The sequence below is a fragment of the Cryptomeria japonica genome, unplaced genomic scaffold (genome assembly GCF_030272615.1).
Source record: "Cryptomeria japonica unplaced genomic scaffold, Sugi_1.0 HiC_scaffold_20, whole genome shotgun sequence".
In the NCBI taxonomy this organism is placed as follows: domain Eukaryota; kingdom Viridiplantae; phylum Streptophyta; class Pinopsida; order Cupressales; family Cupressaceae; genus Cryptomeria; species Cryptomeria japonica.
Window position 1 is genome coordinate 52,501 of NW_026728842.1, and position 25,000 is coordinate 77,500.

General features: G+C 60.6%; 1 non-coding gene across 1 annotated transcript; it reads left to right on the plus strand.

Annotated features, from left to right (window-relative positions):
* Nucleotides 1-12,832: 12,832 nt before the first annotated feature.
* LOC131860964 (5S ribosomal RNA) lies at nucleotides 12,833-12,951 on the plus strand. Its single transcript, XR_009360047.1, has one exon. It is a non-coding gene; the product is annotated as a 5S ribosomal RNA (ribosomal RNA).
* Nucleotides 12,952-25,000: the final 12,049 nt, after the last annotated feature.

The following is a 25,000-nucleotide window of genomic DNA, read 5'->3' on the forward strand; positions in this document are numbered from 1 at the left end:
ATTCCCCTCTCGAAGGAAGGCCTCGGCCTTAATCGCCCACGACAAACAGCTCGACGAGGCATGAAGCACCCACGGGAGCCGGAGCATGACGATGCAGAGTCTCGGTTCACAGGAGCCTGGGAAGAACATCCCGTACGGAACCCTTTACCCGAAAACATCCGAACCGCACATGCTCGCGACAGTCCTGCTGTTAGAGAATGCACCGTGCACGCGACCGAGTAAGGCCACTCAGAGACATCCATTTCCCAGGTATATGCCCCCTACGCACTTTTGGTGGCGCAACTCGCACGAACAGTCCCACCTCGACCCCGTAAACAAGCTTTTTTGCCTCGAAGAGTTCGTCGGAGACGAGGAAGCAACCTTCAGTGCAACCGTAGCACTCTTTTGTGCAACCGCCCAAACAACGCCCCCTCTACCCTCTGTCGAAACACTCGGCATTGCTGCTCCCTAAGGTGAGCTTCTCCTCATAGGCAATTCCGCTCTTATCCGGTCACGTTTGTGTGCCCGAATTTCGCAAGGCAACCTCCATGGGACATGGAAAAGACTCGAGAAGAGAGCTCGCTCACGGGAGAGAGAAGCCAAGGAGACCACGAGAGTGCTGAGAGTGGGACAGCGCTGAATAGGCGGGAGAAGCCTGCGCGTATAAACGGAGATATATATCCAATTGCAACGAAGGAACGTGCCAAAGATCGAGAACAATGGCAGAAATGCTAGTAACGTGCACTTCGGGACCAACGCATCACCAGAAGACAACCGCCAAACATCGAAAGAGTCGCGATGCTCCGCAACCTACGTGCAAAGCGGTCGCACACCGGGTAAGGGAGTGAGAGCCCCAAACATAGCTGGGCGAGGCGCTCACTCCGCTCTTTAATATCTCGTTAATACCGCCAAGGAAATGGCACAAGCGCACACACACAAGCATCCTCGGAAGAGGACAGTTCGAGTGACAGGTCAAATCCAAGAGTTCCGAAGACTACCTCCAGGAACAATCGGGAACAAGACCGATTACAAGTCGTCGAGTCTGTTACTGGGCGAACACGAGATGCGCACAGGAAATCGATCAGCCCTCACAATGGCCCAAGGCCAGAGATCGGACTGCTACGATTTACCCCAACAATCATCGTGCCACTCTTCGCAGAGAGGTGATAGACGCCAAGGAGCCCGCGCATAGCAATCGAGGTGTAAAAAGGGCGTTGAAGGCAGGAAGCCTGGACGAAAGAGGCTACGAGGTCACCTCGAAGCGGTCTAAGAGTCGGGCGCACTTGGGGCGACTACCAGTGCCAACCCCTTATCCCGCGGTGCGTCCGACACAGAGAAATTTCCAAGGCGGCCAAGGAGCCTCCCCGCATAGCAATCGGGGTGTGAGCTTACAGATGCAGCATTGATAGCAATCGAGGTGTGAGGCGAAGGATGCAGAAGTGAGAGCCGAGGGATGTAGCAGAGATAGCAATCGGGGTGTGTGATGCAGCAGAGATAGCAATCGAGGTGTGCGGTGGGAAGGGCCCAGCAGCCAGATGCATGAAGCGACGGATGAAGCAGTGATGACAACTGGGCTGTGAGGAGAGGAGGGATGCAGCCAAGAAAGCAATCAGGGCTCGAGGCAAGGGATGCATCAAGGATAGCAATCATGTTGTGAGGCGAGATTCCATAGGCTAAACGTGAGAGGCTGCAGGGTCGACTCAGAGAGGTCTATGCATGTGAGAGGCTGAAAGCAAGGTCGACTCGGAGCGGTCTATGCATCAGGCGCGCTTGGGGCGACTACCAGTGCCAACCCCTTATCCCGCGACGCATCCGACAAAGAGAACGTTCCAAGGCGGCAGAGGAGGTTACCAGCCGAAGGATGCAGTAGCGATAACAGGTATAGTTCCGCGGCGGCCGAGAAGACTCACCGCATAGGAATCGGGATGCGAGGCGAAGGATGCGCCGGGAAGGCCCCGACGACTAGGAAGAGGCTGCAGGGCCGCCTCGGAATGGTCCAAGCATCGGACGCGATTGGGACGACTACCAGTGCCAACCCCTTATCCCGCGATGCGTCCGATACACAGATAGTTCCAACGCGGCCGAGGAGCCTCACCGCATATCAATCGGGGTGCGAGGCGAGGGATGGGGCGGGAAGGCCCCAACGGCTACACGGAAGAGGCTTCAGGGCCACCTCGGTATGGTCCAAGCATCGGACGCGCTTGGGGCGACTACCAGTGCCAACCCCTTATCCCGCGATGCGTCCGATACACAGAAGGTTGCAAGGCGGCCGAGGAGCCTCACCGCATAGCAATCGGGGGTGCGAGGCGACGGATGCGGCGAGATGGCCCCAATGGCTAGACGGAAGAGGCTTCAGGGCCGCCTCGGAATGGTCCGAGCATCGGACGCGCTTGGGGCGACTACCAGTGACAACCCCTTATCCCGCGATGCGTCCGATACGAAGACGGTTCCAAGGCGGCCGAGGAGCCTCACCGCATAGCAATCGGGGGTGCGAGGCGACGGATGGCCCCAACGGCTAGACGGAAGAGGCTTCAGGGCCGCCTCGGAATGGTCCAAGCATCGGACGCGCTTGGGGCGACTACCAATGACAACCCCTTATCCCGCGATGCGTCCGATTCGAAGATGGTTCCAAAGCGGCCGAGGAGCATCACCGCATAGCAATCGGGGTGCGAGGTGGGGGATGCGGCGAGATGGCCCCAACGGCTAGACGGAAGAGGCTGCAGGGCCGCCTCGGAATAGTCCAAGCATCGGACGCGCTTGGGGCGACTACCAGTGACAACCCCTTATCCTGCGATGCGTCCGATACGAAGATAGTTCCAAGGCGGTCGAGGAGCCTCACCGCATAGCAATCGGGGTGCGAGGTGGGGGATGCGGCGAGATGGCCCAAACGGCTAGACGAAAGAGGCTGCAGGGCCGCCTCGGAATAGTCCAAGCATCGGACGCGCTTGGGGCGACTACCAGTGACAACCCCTTATCCCGCGATGCGTCCGATACGAAGATAGTTCCAAGGTGGCCCAGGAGCCTCACCGCATAGCAATCCGGGTGCAAGGGGGGGGATGCGGCGAGATGGCCCCAACGGCTAGACGGAAGAGGCCACAGGGCCGCCTCGAAATAGTCCAAGCATCGGAGCCTCACCGCATAGCAATCCGGGTGCAAGGGGGGGGATGCGGCGAGATGGCCCCAACGGCTAGACGGAGGAGGCCACAGGGCCGCCTCGGAATAGTCCAAGCATCGGACGCGCTTGGGGCGACTACCAGTGACAACCCCTTATCCCGCGATGCGTCCGATACGAAGATAGTTCCAAGGCGGCCGAGGAGCCTCACCGCATAGCAATCGGGGTGCGAGGTGGGGGATGCGGCGAGATGGCCCCAACGGCTAGACGGAAGAGGCTGCAGGGCCGCCTCGGAATAGTCCAAGCATCGGACGCGCTTGGGGCGACTACCAGTGACAACCCCTTATCCCGCGATGCGTCCGATACGAAGATAGTTCCAAGGCGGCCGAGGAGCCTCACCGCATAGCAATCGGGGTGCGAGGTGGGGGATGCGGCGAGATGGCCCCAACGGCTAGACGGAAGAGGCTGCAGGGCCGCCTCGGAATAGTCCAAGCATCGGACGTGCTTGGGGCGACTACCAGTGACAACCCCTTATCTCGCGATGCGTCCGATACGAAGATAGTTCCAAGGCGGCCGAGGAGCCTCACCGCATAGCAATCGGGGTGCGAGGTGGGGGATGCGGCGAGATGGCCCCAACGGCTAGACGGAAGAGGCCACAGGGCCGCCTCGGAATAGTCCAAGCATCGGACGCAGCTTGGGGCGACTACCAGTGACAACCCCTTATCCCGCGATGCGTCCGATACGAAGATAGTTCCAAGGCGGCCGAGGAGCCTCACCGCATAGCAATCGGGGTGCGAGGTGGGGGATGCGGCGAGATGGCCCCAACGGTTAGACGAAAGAGGCTGCAGGGCCGCCTCGGAATAGTCCAAGCATCGGACGCGCTTGGGGCGACTACCAGTGACAACCCCTTATCCCGCGATGCGTCCGATACGAAGATAGTTCCCAGGCGGCCGAGGAGCCTCACCGCATAGCAATCGGGGTGCGAGGCGAGGGATGCGGCGAGATGGCCCCAAAGGCTAGACGGAAGAGGCTGCAGGGCCGCCTCGGAATAGTCCAAGCATCGGACGCGCTTGGGGTGACTACCACTGCCAACCCCTTATCCCGCGATGCGTCCGATACGAAGATAGTTCCGAGGCAGCCGAGGACGTGGGGGATGCGGCGAGATGGCCCCAACGGCTAGACGGAAGAGGCTGCAGGGCCGCCTCGGAATAGTCCAAGCATCGGACGTCCTTGGGGCGACTACCAGTGACAACCCCTTATCCCGCGATGCGTCCGATACGAAGATAGTTCCCAGGCGGCCGAGGAGCCTCACTGCATAGCAATCGGGGTGCGAGGTGAGGGATGCGGCGAGATGGCCCCAAAGGCTAGACGGAAGAGGCTGCAGGGCCGCCTCGGAATAGTCCAAGCATCGGACGCGCTTGGGGCGACTACCACTGCCAACCCCTTATCCCGCGATGCGTCCGATACACAGATAGTTCCGAGGCAGCCGAGGAGGTGGGGGATGCGGCGAGATGGCCCCAACGGCTAGACGGAAGAGGCTGCAGGGCCGCCTCGGAATAGTCCAAGCATCGGACGCGCTTGGGGCGACTACCAGTGACAACCCCTTATCCCGCGATGCGTCCGATACGAAGATAGTTCCCAGGCGGCCGATGAGCCTCACCGCATAGCAATCGGGGTGCGAGGCGAGGGATGCGGCGAGATGGCCCCAAAGGCTACACGGAAGAGGCTGCAGGGCCGCCTCGGAATAGTCCAAGCATCGGACGCGCTTGGGGCGACTACCACTGCCAACCCCTTATCCCGCGATGCGTCCGATACACAGATAGTTCCGAGGCGGCCGAGGAGCCTCACAGCATAGCAATCGTGGTGCGAGGTGGGGGATGCGGCGAGATGGCCCCAACGGCTGACGAAAGAGGCTTCAGGGCCGCCTCGGAATGGTCCAAGCATCGGACGCGCTTGGGGCGACTACCACTGCCAACCCCTTATCCCGCGATGCGTCCGATACACAGATAGTTCCGAGGCGGCCGAGGAGCCTCACAGCATAGCAATCGGGGTGCGAGGCGAGGGATGCGGCGAGAAAGCCCCAACGGCTAGAGGGAAGAGGCTTCAGGTCCGCCTCGGAATGGTCCAAGCATCGGACGCGCTTGGGGCGACTACCAGTGACAACCCCTTATCCCGCGACGCGTCCGATACACAGATAGTTCCAAGGCGGCCGAGGAGCCTCACCGCATAGCAATCGGGGTGCGAGGCGAGGGATGCGGCGAGAAGGACCCAACGGCTAGACGGAAGAGGCTTCAGGGCCGCCTCGGAATGGTCCAAGCATCGGACGCGCTTGGGGCGACTACCAGTGACAACCCCTTATCCCGCGACGCGTCCGATACACAGATAGTTCCAAGGCGGCCGAGGAGCCTCACCGCATAGCAATCGGGGTGCGAGGCGAGGGATGCGGCGAGAAGGACCCAACGGCTAGACGAAAGAGGCTTCAGGGCCGCCTCGGAATGGTCCAAGCATCGGACGCGCTTGGGGCGACTACCAGTGACAACCCCTTATCCCGCGACGCGTCTGATACACAGATAGTTCCAAGGCGGCCGAGGAGCCTCACCGCATAGCAATCGGGGTGCGAGGCGAGGGATGCGGCAAGAAGGACCCAACGGCTAGACGGAAGAGGCTTCAGGGCCGCCTCGGAATGGTCCAAGCATCGGACGCGCTTGGGGCGACTACCAGTGACAACCCCTTATCCCGCGACGCGTCCGATACACAGATAGTTCCAAGGCGGCCGAGGAGCCTCACCGCATAGCAATCGGGGTGCGAGGCGAGGGATGCGGCGAGAAGGACCCAACGGCTAGACGGAAGAGGCTTCAGGGCCGCCTCGGAATGGTCCAAGCATCGGACGCGCTTGGGGCGACTACCAGTGACAACCCCTTATCCCGCGACGCGTCCGATACACAGATAGTTCCAAGGCGGCCGAGGAGCCTCACCGCATAGCAATCGGGGTGCGAGGCGAGGGATGCGGCGAGAAGGACCCAACGGCTAGACGGAAGAGGCTTCAGGGCCGCCTCGGAATGGTCCAAGCATCGGACGCGCTTGGGGCGACTACCGTTGCCAACCCCTTATCCCGCGATGCGTCTGATACACAGATAGTTCCGAGGCGGCCGAGGAGCCTCACCGCATAGCAATCGGGTTGCGAGGCAGATTATTGGGAAGGGAACCCCCTGGGATGCGGCTCAAGCAGTGCCCAAAGGGACTGGAATGCGGAATCACATCGAGAGACCCAAATGCTATACGAGGGCTCAAATCGAATTATCGATTTGGCCACGACATGGACGCATCGGAACGACTACCTTTGCCGAACCACTCGCAATTGCATCCATACCGAAACCAATAGACATTTCCGTTAGAGCCCTCGCATAGCATTCGGGAATCTCGCATGCCCCTCTAAATCGACCAATGCTGGCGCTCAATGAAAATCCGAGCGCTACCACCGTTCGAGCGCCAGCATTGGTCGAGTTAGAGGGGCACGGGGGAGAATGCTCCAGTCAACACCTCCCCTATATAAGTTATTTGTCCGATTCTCGCACAACCGTAGTCTGCCTCGTCGAATCAAACAACGGTCCCAGATTCCGACTTCCGTTCCGTAGAGACCCAAAAGCTAGATGGAGGCTCGCAAGAAAGAGAGTCGGCACATAGCAATCAGGTTTCTCGAACGTTTAGGGACCGAGCTCACTTGCGGATAGGGCAAAATCCGCCAAGCAACCCAAAAGCTAGACGGGGGCTCGAATCGAATCGCCTAGGCGGCCACAACAACGACGTGTTAGATCGACTACCAGTGCCAAACCATTCAGCAAGACTAGTTTGTGTCGAGGCCGGATAGAGATTCTCAGAGAGCGCCCGCATAGCATTTAGGAGACCTGCCGCGTCCCTCACACTCGACAAATGGTGGTGCACGTTTATAAATCCGAGCGATCCCAACCCTTTCAAGCACCAACATCGGTCGAGATAGAGGGGCACGGAGGGGGCTGCGTGAGACAACACAGTCCCCTATATAAGTTATTTGTCCGATTCTCACACATCCGAAGAATGGTCATCAAATCGGACAACAGCCCAAACTTCCGACTTCCGTCCCAGAAAGCCCAAGAGCTATCTAAAACGTTCATGGCCGGAACTCGATCGCGGCTATACCAGTCCGCCAAGCAACCCAAAAGCTAGACTGGAGCTCTAGTTGAATCACCTCTGTGGCCACTGCAAGGACGTGTTGGAGCGACTACCATTGCCGAACCATTCCGCAGGTCGAGTCCATACCAAGGCCGCATAGAGATTCACGATGAGCTCCTGCATAGCAATCAGGAGACTTGCCGTGTCCATCACAATCGATAAATCCTGGTGCAAGATTTTTGCATCCGAGCTCTCCAACCAGTAGAGCACCAGCATCAATCGACATAAACGGGCACGGGGGGAGGATGCTCGAGAACACTACCTCCCCTATATAAGTTATTTGTCCGATTCTCAAGCAGCCGAAGTCTGGTCATCGAATCGGGTCAAAGACCACAACTTCCGACTTTACCCACAATGCAAGTCATCGAATCGAACATCGGCCCCCGAGTCGGACTCCATGCGTATGTCAGGTCATCGGACCCAAATTCTGCCTTCCTGCGCATGGCGGGCCATCAATATCAACTCGGTCATCGGACCCAAACTCCGCCTTTCTGCGTATGGCACGCCTTCAAATCGGTCATCGGACCCAAATTCCGCCTTCCTATGCATGGCGGGCCATCAACATCAACTCGGTCATCGGACCCAAATTCCGCCTTTCTGCGCATGGCACGCCATCAACTCGGTCATCGGACCCAAATTCCGCCTTCCTGCGCATGGCAGGTCATCGGACACAAATTCAGACCTCGCGAATATGCATACGTATCGAATCGGTCATCGGACCCAACTTCCGACTTCATCCATACTGTAGGGTCTCTGAGGTTGGCGCGGTGCGCTCAACCCGGGGAGTCGACCCATCGAAGCATACACCTCCCCTATATAAGCTATTTGTCCGATTCCCACACCTGTGTAGTTTGCACCTCTGACCAGGACATCGACCCCAACTTCCGAACTCGACTGCAACGACGGCACCAGCGCCTTGGTGCGCACCTTGCGACGCACAGTCCCAACATTCGCCTTCCTGCACATGGCAGGTCATCGGACCCAAATTCCGACCTCGCGAGTATGCCTACATATCGAATCGGTCATCGGACCCAACTTCCGACTTCATCCATACCGTAGGGTCTTTGAGGTTGGCGCGGTGCGCTCAACCCGGGGAGTCGACCCAACGAAGCATACACCTCCCCTATATAAGCTATTTGTCCGATTCCCACACCTGTGTAGTTTGCACCTCCGATCAGGACATCGACCCCAACTTCCGAACTCGCCTGCAACGACCGAACCAGCGCCTTGGTGCGCACCTTGCAACGCACAGTGCCAACATTCGCCTTCCTCAACATGGCAGGTCATCGGACCCAAATTCCGACCTCGCGAGTATGCCTACATATCGAATCGGTCATCGGACCCAACTTCCGACTTCATCCATACCGTAGGGTCTTTGAGGTTGGCGCGGTGCGCTCAACCCGGGGAGTCGACCCAACGAAGCATACACCTCCCCTATATAAGCTATTTGTCCGATTCCCACACCTGTGTAGCTTGCACCTCCGATCAGGACATCGACCCCAACTTCCGAACTCGACTAAAAAGACCGCACCAGCGCCTTGGTGTGCACCTTGCAACGCACAGTGCCAACATTCGCCTTCCTACACATGGCAGGTCATCGGACCCAAATTCCGACCTCATGAGCATACCTACTAATCGAATCGGTCATCGGACCCAACTTCCGACTTCATCCATACCGTAGGGTCTTTGAGGTTGGCGCGGTGCGCTCAACCTGGGGAGTCGACCCATCGAAGCATACACCTCCCCTATATAAGCTATTTGTCCGATTCCGACACCTGTGTAGTTTGCACCTCCGCTCAGGACATCGACCCCAACTTCCGAACTCGCCTGCAACGACCGAACCAGCGCCTTGGTGCGCACCAAAAGTGCGCACTTTTGGTGCGCACCAAAAGTGCGCACTTTTGGAGGGCACTTTTTGGAGGGCACTTTTCTGCGCTCCAAAGGTGCGCACTTTTGGAGGGCACTTTTTGGAGGGCACTTTTCTGCGCTCCAAAGGTGCGCACTTTTGGAGGGCACTTTTTGGAGGGCACTTTTCTGCGCTCCAAAGGTGCGCACTTTTGGAGGGCACTTTTTGGAGGGCACTTTTCTGCGCTCCAAAGGTGCGCACTTTTGGAGGGCACTTTTTGGAGGGCACTTTTCTGCGCTCCAAAGGTGCGCACTTTTGGAGGGCACTTTTTGGAGGGCACTTTTCTGCGCTCCAAAGGTGCGCACTTTTGGAGGGCACTTTTTGGAGGGCACTTTTCTGCGCTCCAAAGGTGCGCACTTTTGGAGGGCACTTTTTGGAGGGCACTTTTCTGCGCTCCAAAGGTGCGCACTTTTGGAGGGCACTTTTTGGAGGGCACTTTTCTGCGCTCCAAAGGTGCGCACTTTTGGAGGGCACTTTTGTGCACTCCAAAGGTGCGCACTTTTGGAGGGCACTTTTCCTGCGCTCCAAAGGTGCACACCTAGGTGAGCACCTTCGACCACACCTTGTAGCACACCAAACTCTGACTTTCGACTTCATCCGCAATGCAGGGTCTTTGAGGTTGGCGCAATGCGCACAACCAGGGGAGTCGACCCATCAAACCCAACACCTCCCCTATATAAGCTATTTGTCTGATTCTCATACATGCGTAGCCTGCAAGAGCAATTAGGACATCGACCCCAACTTTCGGCTTCTAAACGAAAACAAGGTCTTTGAGGTTGGCGCAGTGCGCACAACCAGGGGAGTCAACCCACCGAATGCAACACCTCCCCTATATAAGCTATTTGTCTGATTCTCATACATGCGTAGACTGCAGCAATGATTAGGACATCCACCCCAACTTTTGACTTCTTAAACAAGACAGGGTCTTTGAAGTTGGTGCAGTGCACACAACCAGGGGAGTCGACCCATCAAACGCAACACCTCCCCTATATAAAGCTATTTGTCCGATTCTCATACGTGTAGTCTGCAGCAGCGATTACGACATCGACCCCAACTTCCGAATTCGTTTGCATTGACCGCACCAAAGGTGCGCGCCTTGGTGTGCACCCTGGAGTGCACTTTGGTGCTCACCTCGGTGCACACTTTGGTGTGCACCAAAGGTGCGCACCTTGGAGCGCACCAAAGGTGTACACTTTGGAGCGCACCACATAGGGTCTTTGAGAGGTTGGCGCAGTGCGCACACCAAGGTGGGTGTTGAGGTGCGTGCCGAGGTGGGTGGGTGCTAGGGTGCGCTCCATGGTGGGTGCCAGGGTGGGTGCGTGCTAGGGTGGATTCCAAAGAGGGTCATAGGGTGGGTGCCAAGGTGGGTTGGTGATATAGTGGGTTCAAAGGTGGGTACTAGGGTGGGTTCCAAGGTGGGTCACAAGTTGGGTGCCAGGATGCGTGGGTGTTAGGTTGGGTGCCAAGGTGGGCTCCTGCGTGGGTGGGTGCTAGGGTGGGTTTCAAGGTGGATGCGAGGGCGGGTGCCAAGGTGGGTAACAAGTTGGGTGTTAGGATGGGTGAGTGCTAGAGTGGGTGCCAAGGTGGGTGGGTGCTAAGGTGGATGCCAAGGTGGTTCACAGGGTGGGTGGGTTCTAGGGTGAGTTCCAAGGTGGGTCACAGGTTCAGTGCTAGGGTGGGTGTCAAGGCGGGTGTCGAGGTGCCTGGGTGCTAGGGTGTGGATGCCAATGTGGGTCATAGGGTGGGTACTAGGGTGGGCTGCAATGTGGGTGCCAAGGTGGGTAACATGCTCGGTGGGTTCTAAATTGGGTGCCAGGGTGGGTGTGCACCCACCTTGCCCGAGGTGGGTGCCAAGGTGCCAGTGTGGGTGGGTGCTAAGGTGGATGCCAAGGTGGGTGAGAAGGTGGGTGATAGGTTGAGTGGTAGGATGGGTGGGTGCCAAGATGGGTCACAGGGTGGGTGCAAGGGTGGGTAGGTGCTAGGGTTGGTGTCAGGGTGGGTGGGTGCTAGGTTGGGTTCCAAGGTGGGTGCGAGGGTGAGTGTCAAGGTGGGTCACAGGTTAGGTGCTAGGATGGGTGAGTGCTAGGGTGCAAAGGTGCCAGGGTGGGTGCTAGGATGGGTCGATGCTAGGGTGAGTGGCAAGGTGGGTCCACAAGTGTCAAGGTGGGTGCCGAGGTGGGTGCCAAGTTGGGTTCCAAGGTGGGTGCCAACGTGGGTGCTAGGGTGCGTGGGTTAAAGGGTGTGTCACAACGTGGGTGCCAGGATGGGTGCGCACCCACACTGGCCAAGACGGGTGCAAGGTTGGGTTCCAAGCCCGGTCACAGGCTGGGTGCTAGGATGGGTGGGTGCCAAGGTGGGCACCAGGGTGGGTGCACCCACCCTGGCCAAGGTGGGTCACGGGGTGGGTCCTAGGGTGGGTAACGGGGTGGGTACTAAGGTGCGTGCCAAGGTGGGTCATAGGGTGGGTGCCAAGGTGGGCACCAGGGTGGGTGTGCACCAACCCTAGCCAGGGTAGGTCACGGGGTGGTTGTCGGGGTGGGCTTCAAGGAGCCAAGGTGGGTGGCAAGTAGCCAAGTTGCGTGCCAAGGTGGGTGTCGGGGTGGGTGCCAAGGATCCAAGGTGGGTGCCAAGGAACCAAGGTGGGTGTCTGGGTGGGTGCCGAGGTGGGAGCCAGGGTGGGTCCCAAGGTGAGTGCAAAGGTGGGTGCCAGGGTCAAGGTGAGTGCCAATGTGGGTTCCAAGGTGCCAGGGTCAGGGTGAGTGCCAATGTGGGTTCAAAGGTGCTAAGTTGGGTGCGAGGTTGGGTGTGAGGGTGGGTGGGTGCCAAGGTGTGCTAGGTGGAAGCCCGGGTGGGTCGGCATCCCATGGGTGTCGAGTTGGGTGCCTGATGGGTGCTTCTTGTCAAGTTTTAGTCGTCGGGACTCATTTCGAGCCTTAGAGGTCGTTTCTTGTCCGGTTGCCCTGTCTTCGACCTGGGAACCCAATTTTGGTCCTCGGGTCCCATTTTTTTTTGTCTCGCATCCCACTTTTGGCCTGTGGCCTTTTCGGGGTCGATTCTCGTTTTGGGCATCAGAGCATGTTTCTTCTCCTAAAACCCAATATTTGTTTATTAAGTCTCGGAACACATTTTTGTTCTCGTGGACCCATCATGGGTCTTGGAACGCATTTGTGGTCCTTGGGTCCCATTTTGCATCCCGAAACTTGTGTTTTGGTGCTTGATCCCTATTTTGGGTGCCCACCTTGCACCAAGTGCGCACCCGGGGCAAACCGAGCGCCTTGGTGCACCGGGGCAAGATCGAGCGTGCACCCGAGGCGCCCCGAACATGCACCAAGGTGCACTCGGCCCACATGTGAGCGCAGGTCGTTGCGCCCGAGGTGGTGTGTGGGCACCGCGTTGCAGACGGGACACTGCACGCACACGACGCCCCGTCCAGGTGCACGCACGTAGGCCGGGCCGGGTGCACACCCGATGCCCTAGCAAGGTGCGTGCACCCGGGCAGGGCTCACACTTGGCGAACGGGGCGCACTTCGCGAGGGAGGGTGTGCACCTCGACGGGGGTGGGTGGCCGGGGTGGATTCGCACGTGGGTCGCGGTTTGCTAAGTACACACTGCGACAAGCTCATAACGGGTGCGATCATACCAGCGTTAGTGCACCGGATCCCATCAGAACTCCGCAGTTAAGCGCGCTTGGGCCGGAGTAGTACTGGGATGGGTGACCTCCCGGGAAGTCCCGGTGTTGCACCCTTTTTTAGTTTTTCGCCGGGCGTCGCAATGCTATTTGAATTAACCTTTTGCCCGTTTGCGTTCTCGTCGGGGCCGGGCCGGGCCGGGGTGCGTTGCCCGCACTACCGCGCGCGCCGGGGCGACACCGAGCGCGCACCCGAGGCGCCCCGAGCACACAGGCCACGGTGCAACCCGGGCGTTGTGCGCGCACCCCGGTGCGCCCGAGGTGCTGCGCGCGCACCCAGGTGAAATCGGTGTGCACCTCGGCCAGTGCGCGCTCGGTCGAGTCGCGCACGTTGGCCAAGGTGCACGGTGATGTTTCTTACTCTAAGGTTCCGCACCAGACGCCCGGGACAGGTGAGCGAAGCTGGGCGGGGCCGGGTGCGCGCCCGGGGCAGGTGCACGCAGCTGGAGAGAGCTTTGGAGCGCACCAGAGGTGCGCACCTTGGAGCACACTTCGGAGCGCACCAATGATGCGCTCCATTCAAAAGTTTCCTGAAAAGGCAAAAAAAGTTGAGATTATAGAATTTCCCACTTGAGAGATTGTAAAAAAAAAAAATTTAAAATGAAGGAAACGCGGGTGCCAAGGTGTGCGCGCCCGGGTGCGCAGCCCAGCCAAGGTGTGCGCACCAAGGCGCCCACCCTGGCGAAGGTGCACGCAAGGTGCGCACCCGAGGCAAACCGGACAATTAACCCAACTTTCGACTTCGCGCGCACCTGCGCACCTTGGAGCGCACTTCGGAGCGCTCCTTGGTGCGCACCAATCTTGGGCACCTCGGAGTGCACCATGGCGCCCACCAAGGTGCGCACCCGGGGCAAACCGAGCTTCGACTTCGTGCGCACCTTGGAGGCGCCCACCAAGGTGCGCAGCCCAGCCAAGGCGTGCGCATCAAGGTGCGCACCCGGGGCAAACCGAGCTCCGACTTCGTACGCACCATGGAGCGCACAAAAGGTGCGCAACCCAGCCAAGGTGTGCGCACCCCGGGCAAACCGAGCTCCGAATCGTGCGCACCAGAGGTGCACGCCATCGTGCGCACCTTGGAGCACACTTCGGAGCCCTCCTTGGTGCGCACCGATGTTGCGCACCCGGGGAAAACAATGCAATTAACCCGACTTTTGACTTCGTGCGCACCTCGAAGCGCTCTCGGGTTCGCACCTCGGAGCACACCGAGGTGCGCACCTTTGATGCGCTGCCTTCACCAATTTCCAGAAAAGGCAAGAAAACATTGAGAAGGTGTGCGCACCGAGGTGCCCACCCTGGCGAAGGTGCACGCGAGGTGCGCACCCGGGGCAAACCGGGCTCCGACTTCGTGCACGCCATGCTGCGCACCTTGGAGGGCCATGGTGCGCACCTTGGAGCAAACTTCGGAGCGCTCAATGGTGCCCAACCCAGCCAAGGTGCCCACCGCGGCGAAGGTGCACGCGAGGTGCGCACCCGGGGCAAACCGGGCTCCGACTTCGTGCACGCCGCACCTTGGAGCACACTTCGGAGCGCTCCTTGGTGCGCACCAGGGCGCGCAAACCAGCCGAGGTGCCCACCCCGGCGAAGGTGCACGCGAGGTGCGCACCCGGGGCAAACCGGGCTCCGACTTCGTGCACGCCATGGTGCGCACCCGGGGCAAACCGGACTCCGACTTCGTGCAGGCCGCACCTTGGAGCACACTTCGGAGCGCTCCTTGGTGCGCACCATGGTGCCCACCAGGGCGCGCAACCCAGCCAAGGTCTGCACACCAAGGTGCCCACCCCGGCGAAGGTGCACGCGAGGTGCGCACCCGGGGCAAACCGGGCTCCGACTTCGTGCACGCCATGGTGCCCACCGCGGCGAAGGTGCACGCGAGGTGCGCACCCGGGGCAAACCGGGCTCCGACTTCGTGCACGGCGCACCTTGGAGCACACTTCGGAGCGCTCCTTGGTGCGCACCATGGTGCCCACCAGGGCGCGCAACCCAGCCAAGGTGTGCGCACCAAGGTGCACGCGAGGTGCGCACCCGGGGCAAACCGGGGTCCGACTTCGTGCACGCCGCACCTTGGAGCACACATCGGGGCGCTCCCGGGTTCGCACCGTGGTGGGCACCTCGGAGCACACCAAGGTGGGCAGCGAGGTGCGCACCTTTGATGCGATGCCTTCACTAATTTCCATAAAAGGCAAAAAAAAACGAGATTTTAAAATTTCCGTTTTGAAAGATAGTGAAAAAAAGGGAATGCTGGTGCCATCTTGAGCCCGCCCTGGTGCGCAGCCCAGCCAAGGTGTGCGCACCAAGGTGCCCACCCTGGCGAAGGTGCGCGCCCGGGCAATTAACCCAACTTCCAACCTCGCGCGCGCCAGGGTGGGAGCGCACCCAACAACCGGGCCTGGGAAGAGCCAATGCGAGAAACCCCACCAAACGCTCTGACAAAAAAAGAGGGGGCGCTCCAGTAACCCCGCTTCGGAGCGCACCCTGGGCAAACCCAGCCAAGGTGCCCACCCCGGCCAAGGTGCAGGCGAGGTGCGCACCCGGGGCAAACCGGGCTCCGACAACGTGCACGCCGCACCTTGGAGCACACTTCGTAGCGCTCCCGGGTGCGCACCTTTGATGCGCTGCCTTCACTAATTTCCAGAAAAGGCAAAAAAAAAAGGAGATTTTGAAATTTCCGTTTTGAAAGATAGTGAAAAAAACGGAACGCGGGTGCCATCTTGAGCCCGCCCTGGTGCGCAGCCCAGGCAAGGTGCCCACCCTGGCAAAGGTGCGCACCCGGGCAATTAACCCTACTTCCGACTTCGTGCGCGCCAGGGTGGCAACCGGGCCTGGGAAGAGCCAATGCGAGAAACCCCACCAAACGCTCCGACAAAAAAAGAGGCGGCGCTCCAATAACCCCGCTTCGGAGCGCAGCCGGGGCAAACCCAGCCAAGGTGCCCACCCCGACGAAGGTGCACGCGAGGAGCGCACCCGGGGCAAACCGGGCTCCGACAACGTGCACGCAGCACCTTGGAGCACACTTCGAAGCACTCCCGGGTGCCCACCGGCGTTGCGCACCGTGGTGGGCAGCGAGGTGCGCACCTTTGATGCGCTGCCTTCACTAATTTCCAGAAAAAGGCAAAAAAAAATGAGATTTTAAAATTTCCGTTTTGAAAGATAGTGAAAAAAAAGGAACGCGGGTGCCATCTTGAGCCCGCCCTGGTGCGCAGCCCAGGCAAGGCATGCGCACCAAGGTGCCCACCCGAGGTGCACACCCGGGGCCAACCGGGCTCCGACTTCGTGCAGGCCGCACCTTGGAGCACACTTCGGAGCGCTCCTTGGTGCGCACCATGGTGCCCACCAGGGCGCGCAACCCAGCCAAGGTCTGCACACCAAGGTGCCCACCCCGGCGAAGGTGCACGCGAGGTGCGCACCCGGGGCAAACCGGGCTCCGACTTCGTGCACGCCATGGTGCCCACCGCGGCGAAGGTGCACGCGAGGTGCGCACCCGGGGCAAACCGGGCTCCGACTTCGTGCACGGCGCACCTTGGAGCACACTTCGGAGCGCTCCTTGGTGCGCACCATGGTGCCCACCAGGGCGCGCAACCCAGCCAAGGTGTGCGCACCAAGGTGCACGCGAGGTGCGCACCCGGGGCAAACCGGGGTCCGACTTCGTGCACGCCGCACCTTGGAGCACACATCGGGGCGCTCCCGGGTTCGCACCGTGGTGGGCACCTCGGAGCACACCAAGGTGGGCAGCGAGGTGCGCACCTTTGATGCGATGCCTTCACTAATTTCCATAAAAGGCAAAAAAAAACGAGATTTTAAAATTTCCGTTTTGAAAGATAGTGAAAAAAAGGGAATGCTGGTGCCATCTTGAGCCCGCCCTGGTGCGCAGCCCAGCCAAGGTGTGCGCACCAAGGTGCCCACCCTGGCGAAGGTGCGCGCCCGGGCAATTAACCCAACTTCCAACCTCGCGCGCGCCAGGGTGGGAGCGCACCCAACAACCGGGCCTGGGAAGAGCCAATGCGAGAAACCCCACCAAACGCTCTGACAAAAAAAGAGGGGGCGCTCCAGTAACCCCGCTCCGGAGCGCACCCTGGGCAAACCCAGCCAAGGTGCCCACCCCGGCCAAGGTGCAGGCGAGGTGCGCACCCGAGGCAAACCGGGCTCCGACAACGTGCACGCCGCACCTTGGAGCACACTTCGTAGCGCTCCCGGGTGCGCACCTTTGATGCGCTGCCTTCACTAATTTCCAGAAAAGGCAAAAAAAAAAGGAGATTTTGAAATTTCCGTTTTGAAAGATAGTGAAAAAAACGGAACGCGGGTGCCATCTTGAGCCCGCCCTGGTGCGCAGCCCAGGCAAGGTGCCCACCCTGGCAAAGGTGCGCACCCGGGCAATTAACCCTACTTCCGACTTCGTGCGCGCCAGGGTGGCAACCGGGCCTGGGAAGAGCCAATGCGAGAAACCCCACCAAACGCTCCGACAAAAAAAGAGGCGGCGCTCCAATAACCCCGCTTCGGAGCGCAGCCGGGGCAAACCCAGCCAAGGTGCCCACCCCGACGAAGGTGCACGCGAGGTGCGCACCCGGGGCAAACCGGGCTCCGACAACGTGCACGCAGCACCTTGGAGCACACTTCGAAGCACTCCCGGGTGCCCACCGGCGTTGCGCACCGTGGTGGGCAGCGAGGTGCGCACCTTTGATGCGCTGCCTTCACTAATTTCCAGAAAAAGGCAAAAAAAAATGAGATTTTAAAATTTCCGTTTTGAAAGATAGTGAAAAAAAAGGAACGCGGGTGCCATCTTGAGCCCGCCCTGGTGCGCAGCCCAGGCAAGGCATGCGCACCAAGGTGCCCACCCGAGGTGCACACCCGGGGCAAACCGGGCTCCGACTTCGTGCAGGCCGCACCTTGGAGCACACTTCGGAGCGCTCCTTGGTGCGCACCATGGTGCCCACCAGGGCGCGCAACCCAGCCAAGGTCTGCACACCAAGGTGCCCACCCCGGCGAAGGTGCACGCGAGGTGCGCACCCGGGGCAAACCGGGCTCCGACTTCGTGCACGCCATGGTGCCCACCGCGGCGAAGGTGCACGCGAGGTGCGCACCCGGGGCAAACCGGGCTCCGACTTCGTGCACGGCGCACCTTGGAGCACACTTCGGAGCGCTCCTTGGTGCGCACCATGGTGCCCACCAGGGCGCGCAACCCAGCCAAGGTGTGCGCACCAAGGTGCACGCGAGGTGCGCACCCGGGGCAAACCGGGGTCCGACTTCGTGCACGCCGCACCTTGGAGCACACATCGGGGCGCTCCCGGGTTCGCACCGTGGTGGGCACCTCGGAGCACACCAAGGTGGGCAGCGAGGTGCGCACCTTTGATGCGATGCCTTCACTAATTTCCATAAAAGGCAAAAAAAAACGAGATTTTAAAATTTCCGTTTTGAAAGATAGTGAAAAAAAGGGAATGCTGGTGCCATCTTGAGCCCGCCCTGGTGCGCAGCCCAGCCAAGGTGTGCGCACCAAGGTGCCCACCCTGGCGAAGGTGCGCGCCCGGGCAATTAACCCAACTTCCAACCTCGCGCGCGCCAGGGTGGGAGCGCACCCAACAACCGGGCCTGGGAAGAGCCAATGCGAGAAACCCCACCAAACGCTCTGACAAAAAAAGAGGGGGCGCTCCAGTAACCCCGCTCCGGAGCGCACCCTGGGCAAACCCAGCCAAGGTGCCCACCCCGGCCAAGGTGCAGGCGAGGTGCGCACCCGAGGCAAACCGGGCTCCGACAACGTGCACGCCGCACCTTGGAGCACACTTCGTAGCGCTCCCGGGTGCGCACCTTTGATGCGCTGCCTTCACTAATTTCCAGAAAAGGCAAAAAAAAAAGGAGATTTTGAAATTTCCGTTTTGAAAGATAGTGAAAAAAACGGAACGCGGGTGCCATCTTGAGCCCGCCCTGGTGCGCAGCCCAGGCAAGGTGCCCACCCTGGCAAAGGTGCGCACCCGGGCAATTAACCCTACTTCCGACTTCGTGCGCGCCAGGGTGGCAACCGGGCCTGGGAAGAGCCAATGCGAGAAACCCCACCAAACGCTCCGACAAAAAAAGAGGCGGCGCTCCAATAACCCCGCTTCGGAGCGCAGCCGGGGCAAACCCAGCCAAGGTGCCCACCCCGACGAAGGTGCACGCGAGGTGCGCACCCGGGGCAAACCGGGCTCCGACAACGTGCACGCAGCACCTTGGAGCACACTTCGAAGCACTCCCGGGTGCCCACCGGCGTTGCGCACCGTGGTGGGCAGCGAGGTGCGCACCTTTGATGCGCTGCCTTCACTAATTTCCAGAAAAAGGCAAAAAAAAATGAGATTTTAAAATTTCCGTTTTGAAAGATAGTGAAAAAAAAGGAACGCGGGTGCCATCTTGAGCCCGCCCTGGTGCGCAGCCCAGGCAAGGCATGCGCACCAAGGTGCCCACCCGAGGTGCACACCCGGGGCAAACCGGGCTCCGACTTCGTGCAGGCCGCACCTTGGAGCACACTTCGGAGCGCTCCTTGGTGCGCACCATGGTGCCCACCAGGGCGCGCAACCCAGCCAAGGTCTGCACACCAAGGTGCCCACCCCGGCGAAGGTGCACGCGAGGTGCGCACCCGGGGCAAACCGGGCTCCGACTTCGTGCACGCCATGGTGCCCACCGCGGCGAAGGTGCACGCGAGGTGCGCACCCGGGGCAAACCGGGCTCCGACTTCGTGCACGGCGCACCTTGGAGCACACTTCGGAGCGCTCCTTGGTGCGCACCATGGTGCCCACCAGGGCGCGCAACCCAGCCAAGGTGTGCGCACCAAGGTGCACGCGAGGTGCGCACCCGGGGCAAACCGGGGTCCGACTTCGTGCACGCCGCACCTTGGAGCACACATCGGGGCGCTCCCGGGTTCGCACCGTGGTGGGCACCTCGGAGCACACCAAGGTGGGCAGCGAGGTGCGCACCTTTGATGCGATGCCTTCACTAATTTCCATAAAAGGCAAAAAAAAACGAGATTTTAAAATTTCCGTTTTGAAAGATAGTGAAAAAAAGGGAATGCTGGTGCCATCTTGAGCCCGCCCTGGTGCGCAGCCCAGCCAAGGTGTGCGCACCAAGGTGCCCACCCTGGCGAAGGTGCGCGCCCGGGCAATTAACCCAACTTCCAACCTCGCGCGCGCCAGGGTGGGAGCGCACCCAACAACCGGGCCTGGGAAGAGCCAATGCGAGAAACCCCACCAAACGCTCTGACAAAAAAAGAGGGGGCGCTCCAGTAACCCCGCTCCGGAGCGCACCCTGGGCAAACCCAGCCAAGGTGCCCACCCCGGCCAAGGTGCAGGCGAGGTGCGCACCCGAGGCAAACCGGGCTCCGACAACGTGCACGCCGCACCTTGGAGCACACTTCGTAGCGCTCCCGGGTGCGCACCTTTGATGCGCTGCCTTCACTAATTTCCAGAAAAGGCAAAAAAAAAAGGAGATTTTGAAATTTCCGTTTTGAAAGATAGTGAAAAAAACGGAACGCGGGTGCCATCTTGAGCCCGCCCTGGTGCGCAGCCCAGGCAAGGTGCCCACCCTGGCAAAGGTGCGCACCCGGGCAATTAACCCTACTTCCGACTTCGTGCGCGCCAGGGTGGCAACCGGGCCTGGGAAGAGCCAATGCGAGAAACCCCACCAAACGCTCCGACAAAAAAAGAGGCGGCGCTCCAATAACCCCGCTTCGGAGCGCAGCCGGGGCAAACCCAGCCAAGGTGCCCACCCCGACGAAGGTGCACGCGAGGTGCGCACCCGGGGCAAACCGGGCTCCGACAACGTGCACGCAGCACCTTGGAGCACACTTCGAAGCACTCCCGGGTGCCCACCGGCGTTGCGCACCGTGGTGGGCAGCGAGGTGCGCACCTTTGATGCGCTGCCTTCACTAATTTCCAGAAAAAGGCAAAAAAAAATGAGATTTTAAAATTTCCGTTTTGAAAGATAGTGAAAAAAAAGGAACGCGGGTGCCATCTTGAGCCCGCCCTGGTGCGCAGCCCAGGCAAGGCATGCGCACCAAGGTGCCCACCCGAGGTGCACACCCGGGGCAAACCGGGCTCCGACTTCGTGCAGGCCGCACCTTGGAGCACACTTCGGAGCGCTCCTTGGTGCGCACCATGGTGCCCACCAGGGCGCGCAACCCAGCCAAGGTCTGCACACCAAGGTGCCCACCCCGGCGAAGGTGCACGCGAGGTGCGCACCCGGGGCAAACCGGGCTCCGACTTCGTGCACGCCATGGTGCCCACCGCGGCGAAGGTGCACGCGAGGTGCGCACCCGGGGCAAACCGGGCTCCGACTTCGTGCACGGCGCACCTTGGAGCACACTTCGGAGCGCTCCTTGGTGCGCACCATGGTGCCCACCAGGGCGCGCAACCCAGCCAAGGTGTGCGCACCAAGGTGCACGCGAGGTGCGCACCCGGGGCAAACCGGGGTCCGACTTCGTGCACGCCGCACCTTGGAGCACACATCGGGGCGCTCCCGGGTTCGCACCGTGGTGGGCACCTCGGAGCACACCAAGGTGGGCAGCGAGGTGCGCACCTTTGATGCGATGCCTTCACTAATTTCCATAAAAGGCAAAAAAAAACGAGATTTTAAAATTTCCGTTTTGAAAGATAGTGAAAAAAAGGGAATGCTGGTGCCATCTTGAGCCCGCCCTGGTGCGCAGCCCAGCCAAGGTGTGCGCACCAAGGTGCCCACCCTGGCGAAGGTGCGCGCCCGGGCAATTAACCCAACTTCCAACCTCGCGCGCGCCAGGGTGGGAGCGCACCCAACAACCGGGCCTGGGAAGAGCCAATGCGAGAAACCCCACCAAACGCTCTGACAAAAAAAGAGGGGGCGCTCCAGTAACCCCGCTCCGGAGCGCACCCTGGGCAAACCCAGCCAAGGTGCCCACCCCGGCCAAGGTGCAGGCGAGGTGCGCACCCGAGGCAAACCGGGCTCCGACAACGTGCACGCCGCACCTTGGAGCACACTTCGTAGCGCTCCCGGGTGCGCACCTTTGATGCGCTGCCTTCACTAATTTCCAGAAAAGGCAAAAAAAAAAGGAGATTTTGAAATTTCCGTTTTGAAAGATAGTGAAAAAAACGGAACGCGGGTGCCATCTTGAGCCCGCCCTGGTGCGCAGCCCAGGCAAGGTGCCCACCCTGGCAAAGGTGCGCACCCGGGCAATTAACCCTACTTCCGACTTCGTGCGCGCCAGGGTGGCAACCGGGCCTGGGAAGAGCCAATGCGAGAAACCCCACCAAACGCTCCGACAAAAAAAGAGGCGGCGCTCCAATAACCCCGCTTCGGAGCGCAGCCGGGGCAAACCCAGCCAAGGTGCCCACCCCGACGAAGGTGCACGCGAGGTGCGCACCCGGGGCAAACCGGGCTCCGACAACGTGCACGCAGCACCTTGGAGCACACTTCGAAGCACTCCCGGGTGCCCACCGGCGTTGCGCACCGTGGTGGGCAGCGAGGTGCGCACCTTTGATGCGCTGCCTTCACTAATTTCCAGAAAAAGGCAAAAAAAAATGAGATTTTAAAATTTCCGTTTTGAAAGATAGTGAAAAAAAAGGAACGCGGGTGCCATCTTGAGCCCGCCCTGGTGCGCAGCCCAGGCAAGGCATGCGCACCAAGGTGCCCACCCGAGGTGCACACCCGGGGCAAACCGGGCTCCGACTTCGTGCAGGCCGCACCTTGGAGCACACTTCGGAGCGCTCCTTGGTGCGCACCATGGTGCCCACCAGGGCGCGCAACCCAGCCAAGGTCTGCACACCAAGGTGCCCACCCCGGCGAAGGTGCACGCGAGGTGCGCACCCGGGGCAAACCGGGCTCCGACTTCGTGCACGCCATGGTGCCCACCGCGGCGAAGGTGCACGCGAGGTGCGCACCCGGGGCAAACCGGGCTCCGACTTCGTGCACGGCGCACCTTGGAGCACACTTCGGAGCGCTCCTTGGTGCGCACCATGGTGCCCACCAGGGCGCGCAACCCAGCCAAGGTGTGCGCACCAAGGTGCACGCGAGGTGCGCACCCGGGGCAAACCGGGGTCCGACTTCGTGCACGCCGCACCTTGGAGCACACATCGGGGCGCTCCCGGGTTCGCACCGTGGTGGGCACCTCGGAGCACACCAAGGTGGGCAGCGAGGTGCGCACCTTTGATGCGATGCCTTCACTAATTTCCATAAAAGGCAAAAAAAAACGAGATTTTAAAATTTCCGTTTTGAAAGATAGTGAAAAAAAGGGAATGCTGGTGCCATCTTGAGCCCGCCCTGGTGCGCAGCCCAGCCAAGGTGTGCGCACCAAGGTGCCCACCCTGGCGAAGGTGCGCGCCCGGGCAATTAACCCAACTTCCAACCTCGCGCGCGCCAGGGTGGGAGCGCACCCAACAACCGGGCCTGGGAAGAGCCAATGCGAGAAACCCCACCAAACGCTCTGACAAAAAAAGAGGGGGCGCTCCAGTAACCCCGCTCCGGAGCGCACCCTGGGCAAACCCAGCCAAGGTGCCCACCCCGGCCAAGGTGCAGGCGAGGTGCGCACCCGAGGCAAACCGGGCTCCGACAACGTGCACGCCGCACCTTGGAGCACACTTCGTAGCGCTCCCGGGTGCGCACCTTTGATGCGCTGCCTTCACTAATTTCCAGAAAAGGCAAAAAAAAAAGGAGATTTTGAAATTTCCGTTTTGAAAGATAGTGAAAAAAACGGAACGCGGGTGCCATCTTGAGCCCGCCCTGGTGCGCAGCCCAGGCAAGGTGCCCACCCTGGCAAAGGTGCGCACCCGGGCAATTAACCCTACTTCCGACTTCGTGCGCGCCAGGGTGGCAACCGGGCCTGGGAAGAGCCAGTGCGAGAAACCCCACCAAACGCTCCGACAAAAAAAGAGGCGGCGCTCCAATAACCCCGCTTCGGAGCGCAGCCGGGGCAAACCCAGCCAAGGTGCCCACCCCGACGAAGGTGCACGCGAGGTGCGCACCCGGGGCAAACCGGGCTCCGACAACGTGCACGCAGCACCTTGGAGCACACTTCGAAGCACTCCCGGGTGCCCACCGGCGTTGCGCACCGTGGTGGGCAGCGAGGTGCGCACCTTTGATGCGCTGCCTTCACTAATTTCCAGAAAAAGGCAAAAAAAAATGAGATTTTAAAATTTCCGTTTTGAAAGATAGTGAAAAAAAAGGAACGCGGGTGCCATCTTGAGCCCGCCCTGGTGCGCAGCCCAGGCAAGGCATGCGCACCAAGGTGCCCACCCGAGGTGCACACCCGGGGCAAACCGGGCTCCGACTTCGTGCAGGCCGCACCTTGGAGCACACTTCGGAGCGCTCCTTGGTGCGCACCATGGTGCCCACCAGGGCGCGCAACCCAGCCAAGGTCTGCACACCAAGGTGCCCACCCCGGCGAAGGTGCACGCGAGGTGCGCACCCGGGGCAAACCGGGCTCCGACTTCGTGCACGCCATGGTGCCCACCGCGGCGAAGGTGCACGCGAGGTGCGCACCCGGGGCAAACCGGGCTCCGACTTCGTGCACGGCGCACCTTGGAGCACACTTCGGAGCGCTCCTTGGTGCGCACCATGGTGCCCACCAGGGCGCGCAACCCAGCCAAGGTGTGCGCACCAAGGTGCACGCGAGGTGCGCACCCGGGGCAAACCGGGGTCCGACTTCGTGCACGCCGCACCTTGGAGCACACATCGGGGCGCTCCCGGGTTCGCACCGTGGTGGGCACCTCGGAGCACACCAAGGTGGGCAGCGAGGTGCGCACCTTTGATGCGATGCCTTCACTAATTTCCATAAAAGGCAAAAAAAAACGAGATTTTAAAATTTCCGTTTTGAAAGATAGTGAAAAAAAGGGAATGCTGGTGCCATCTTGAGCCCGCCCTGGTGCGCAGCCCAGCCAAGGTGTGCGCACCAAGGTGCCCACCCTGGCGAAGGTGCGCGCCCGGGCAATTAACCCAACTTCCAACCTCGCGCGCGCCAGGGTGGGAGCGCACCCAACAACCGGGCCTGGGAAGAGCCAATGCGAGAAACCCAACCAAACGCTCTGACAAAAAAAGAGGGGGCGCTCCAGTAACCCCGCTTCGGAGCGCACCCTGGGCAAACCCAGCCAAGGTGCCCACCCCGGCCAAGGTGCAGGCGAGGTGC